Genomic DNA, 5,000 nt, shown 5'->3' with positions numbered 1-5,000 from the left:
CGCGAGACCGTCAAATACCGAGAGACTTGGCCGGGCCAAGCCCGCAACCGCAGCTTCTGCTGGCACCACCCCAGGGAGCCGTTGCCCGATTCAGGGACTTGGTCTGGGGTCTAGGGCAGCATCCGCCGCGTGCACGGGCTGGAGCTCGGCTCCCTTTTTTTGCATGCAAGCCAACCGATCGAGGCCATGGGCGCCTGCCGGTCACCGGAGCAACCAGTCGCCGGACAAAAATCGCCGGAAGGCATGCACGCCCTGTATTTCGTTCGAGGGACGTTGGCCGGGGTGCACGCAATGGGAGGCCCATCGCGCACACCTACTCCCCCCGTGGGGGGGGGAGAGGGGGTGCCGGACCACCACCCCCTAAAGAGCATTAGAGATTTTACAGATATGCTACCAGTAGACGTTAAAATGTCTGAAACGGGGACACTTTTTCCAAACAAGCAAATCCCACACCGAGGGTGCGCAGGTGCCGATGGTGGTCGAGGCATGTGCCCGCAACAAGGGCCAACGTGAGCCGATGGTGGTCGAGGCAACCGCCCGCACCAGCTCGAGGCATGTGCCCACACCAAGGCCCGGCATGTATCGATGGTGTTCGACGTAGGGGCCATCTTCTGCTGATGGTGGTCGAGGCAAGAGCCCGCACCAAGGGCCAGCGTGTGCCCATGGTGCTCGAGGCAACCGTCCGCACCAGGGCCCAGCGTGTGCCGATGGTGGTCGAGGCAACCGCCCGCACCAGGGCCCAGCGTGTGCCGATGGTGCTCGAGGCAACCGCCCGCACCAAGGGCCGGCTTGTGCCGATGGTGTTCGAGGCAACCGCCCGCACCAGGGCCCAGCGTGTGCCGATGGTGGTCGAGGCAACCGCCAGCACCAGGGCCCAGCGTGTGCCGATGGTGGTCGAGGCAACCGCCCGCACCAAGGCCGAGCGTGTGCCGATGGTGGTCGAGGCAAGCGCCCGCACCAGGGCCCAGCGTGTGCCGATGGTGGTCGAGGCAAGCGCCCTCACCAAGGCCGAGCGTGTGCCGGTGGTGGTCGAGGCAACCGCCCGCACCAGGGCCCAGCGTGTGCCGATGGTGGTCGAGGCAAGCGCCCGCACCAAGGCCGAGCGTGTGCCGATGGTGGTCGAGGCAAGCGCCCGCACCAGGGCCCAGCGTGTGCCGATGGTGGTCGAGGCAAGCGCCCTCACCAAGGCCGAGCGTGTGCCGATGGTGGTCGAGGCAACCGCCCGCACCAAGGGCCGGCGTGTGCCGATGGTGTTCGAGGCAACCGCCCGCACCAGGGCCCAGCGTGTGCCGATGGTGGTCGAGCCAGGAGCCCGCACCAAGGGCCGGCTTGTGCCGATGGTGTTCGGGGCAACCGCCCGCACCAGGGCCCTGCGTGTGCCGATGGTGCTGGGGGCAACCGCCCGCACCAGGGCCCAGCGTGTGCCGATGGTGCTGGGGGCAAGCGCCCGCACCAGGGCCCAGCGTGTGCCGATGGTGCTGGGGGTAACCGCCCGGACCAGGGCCCAACGTGTGCCGATGGTGGTCGAGGGAACCGCCCGCACCAGGGCCCAGCGTGTGCCGATGGTGCTGGGGGCAAGCGCCCGCCCCAGGGCCCAGCGTGTGCCGATGGTGCTGGGGGCAAGCGCCCGCCCCAGGGCCCAGCGTGTGCCGATGGTGCTGGGGGCAAGCGCCCGCCCCAGGGCCCAGCGTGTGCCGATGGTTATCGGGGCAACCGGCCGCACCAGGGCCCAGGGTCTGCCGATGGTGCTCGAGGCAACCGCCCGCACCAAGGCTCAGCATGTGCCGATTGTGATCGAGGCAACAACCCACACCAGGGCCCAGCTTGTGCCGATGGCGGTCGAGGCAAGTGCCCGTACCGAAGGGCAGCCTATGCCGATGATGGTCGATGCATGTGCCATCACCATGCGCCATCATGTGCCATTGATGGTCGAGGCCTTGGCCGAAGTTCGATTTTGAGCCACGGTGCCCATGCTTGGCTCCAGCATGTGCTGGTGCCGCATTTTTTTCACTCGGGACAGCATCGCCGGAGCATCGCCGGAGTACCGCCGGAGAACCTGACCGGCGGCATTGGGGTTCCGGCGATTGGGAGGGGGGCCGGGGGGGTGTGCGCACATGATGTGCGATGGGTGCTGGTACTTGGCCTTGTGTTGGCCCCCTATCCCTCATCAAACCTCTGAGAATTCACACCCCCTTAAAGAGCATTTGAGATTTTACAGGTTTGCTACCAGTAGCCGTTAAAGTGTCTGAAATGGGGACACTTTTTTCAAACGGTCACAAAATCTTCTCTACTTCGAGTTTTTAGCTGAATTTTTTTGTGCATGCCAACAAAAATAGAAGGATCATGCCTACAAAATTTGGGGCCAAAAATCCTTATAAAAAAATTTTAAAAAATCCCGAACCGCAAAAAGTTTCGAAAATCATGAAAAATAGAAAACGAGTCATCTTCCAACGAAACTTCACGTGAAGGCTTAGGGGACCATTGTATGAATTTACAAGCCATAAAAATGGCATTGGCACGGCAGAAATTTGAAGATGTGCCTAAACCCACCAGGGCCCAGCGTGTGCCGATGGTGCTCGAGGCAACCGCCCGCACCAGGGCCCAGCGTGTGCCGATGGTGCTCGAGGCAAGCGCCCGCACCAGGGCCCAGCGTGTGCCGACGGTGGTCGAGGCAACCGCCCGCACCAGGGCCGATAGTGTGCCAATGGTGCTCGAGGCAACCTGTCGCACCAGGGCCCAGCGTGTGCCGATGGTGATCGAGGCAACCTGCCGCACCAGGGCCCAGCGTGTGCCGATGCTGGTCGAGGCAAGCGCCCGCACCAGCGCCCAGCGTGTGCCGATGGCGCTCGAGGCAACCGACCGCACCAGGGCCCAGCGTGTGCCGATGGTGCTCGAGGCAACCTGCCGCACCAGGGCCCAGCGTGTGCCGATGGCGCTCGAGGCAAGCTCCCGCACCAGGGCCCAGCGTGTGCCGATGGTGCTCGAGGCAACCTGCCGCACCAGGGCCCAGCGTGTGCGGATGGTGCTCGAGGCAAGCGCCCGCACCAGGGCCCAGCGTGTGCCGATGGTGGTCGAGGCAACCGCCCGCACCAGGGCCCAGCGTGTGCCGATGGTGGTCGAGGCAACCTGCCGCACCAGGGCCCAGCGTGTGCCGATGGTGCTCGAGGCAACCGACCGCACCAGGGCCGAGCGTGTGCCGATGGTGGTCGAGGCAAGCGCCCGCACCAGGGCCCAGCGTGTGCCGATGGTGGTCGAGGCAACCTGCCGCACCAGGGCCCAGCGTGTGCCGATGGTGCTCGAGGCAACCGACCGCACCAGGGCCGAGCGTGTGCCGATGGTGCTCGAGGCAAGCGCCCGCACCAGGGCCCAGCGTGTGCCGATGGTGGTCGAGGCAACCTGCCGCACCAGGGCCCAGCGTGTGCCGATGGTGGTCGAGGCAAGCGCCCGCACCGGGGCCCAGCGTGTGCCGATGGTGGTCGAGGCAACCGCCCGCACCGGGGCCCAGCGTGTGCCGATGGTGGTCGAGGCAACCGCCCGCACCGGGGCCCAGCGTGTGCCGATGGTGGTCGAGGCAACCTGCCGCACCAGGGCCCAGCGTGTGCCGATGGTGCTCGAGGCAACCGACCGCACCAGGGCGGAGCGTGTGCCGATGGTGGTCGAGGCAACCGCCCGCACCAGGGCCCAGCGTGTGCCGATGGTGGTCGAGGCTGCCGATGGTGGTCGAGGCAACCTGCCGCACCAGGGCCCAGCGTGTGCCGATGGTGGTCGAGGCAACCGACCGCACCAGGGCCGAGCGTGTGCCGATGGTGCTCGAGGCAAGCTGCCGCACCAGGGCCCAGCGTGTGCCGATGGTGGTCGAGGCAACCGCCCGCACCAGGGCCCAGCGTGTGCCGATGGTGCTCGAGGCAACCTGCCGCACCAGGGCGGAGCGTGTGCCGATGGTGGTCGAGGCAAGCGCCCGCACCAGGGCCCAGCGTGTGCCGATGGTGGTCGAGGCAACCGACCGCACCAGGGCCCAGCGTGTGCCGATGGTGCTCGAGGCAACCTGCCGCACCAGGGCCCAGCGTGTGCCGATGGTGGTCGAGGCAAGCGCCCGCACCAGGGCCCAGCGTGTGCCGATGGTGGTCGAGGCAAGCGCCCGCACCAGGGCCCAGCGTGTGCCGATGGTGCTCGAGGCAACCGACCGCACCAGGGCCGAGCGTGTGCCGATGGTGGTCGAGGCAAGCGCCCGTACCAGGGCCCAGCGTGTGCCGATGGTGATCGAGGCAAGCGCCCGCACCAGGGCCCAGCGTGTGCCGATGGCAGTGCCCAGCGTGTGCCGATGGTGGTCGAGGCAAGCGCCCGCACCAGGGCCCAGCTTTTGCCGATGGTGATCGAGGCAACCGGCCGCTCGAGGGCGCAGCGTGTGCCGATGGTTATCGGGGCAACCGGCCGCACCAGGGCCCAGGGTCTGCCGATGGTGCTCGAGGCAACCGCCCGCACCAAGGCTCAGCATGTGCCGCTGGTGATCGAGGCAACAACCCACACCAGGGCCCAGCTTGTGCCGATGGCGGTCGAGGCAAGTGCCCGTACCGAAGGGCAGCCTATGCCGATGATGGTCGATGCATGTGCCATCACCATGCGTCATCATGTGCCATTGATGGTCGAGGCCTTGGCCGAAGTTCGATTTTGAGCCACGGTGCCCATGCTTGGCTCCAGCATGTGCTGGTGCCGCATTTTTTTCACTCGGGACAGCATCGCCGGAGCATCGCCGGAGTACCGCCGGAGAACCTGACCGGCGGCATTGGGGTTCCGGCGATTGGGAGGGGGGCCGGGGGGGTGTGCGCACATGACGTGCGATGGGTGCTGGTACTTGGCCCTTGTGTTGGCCCCCTATCCCTCATCAAACCTCTGAGAACTCACACCCCCTTAAAGAGCGTTTGAGATTTTACAGGTTTGCTGCCAGTAGCCGTTAAAGTGTCTGAAATGGGGACACTTTTTTCAAACGGTCACGAAATCTT

This window comes from Durio zibethinus, unplaced genomic scaffold (assembly GCF_047325235.1).
Source record: "Durio zibethinus cultivar Kanyao isolate XHJ-2024 unplaced genomic scaffold, ASM4732523v1 HiC_scaffold_3, whole genome shotgun sequence".
NCBI lineage: Eukaryota > Viridiplantae > Streptophyta > Magnoliopsida > Malvales > Malvaceae > Durio > Durio zibethinus.
Note: the sequence above shows the minus strand (reverse complement) of the source record.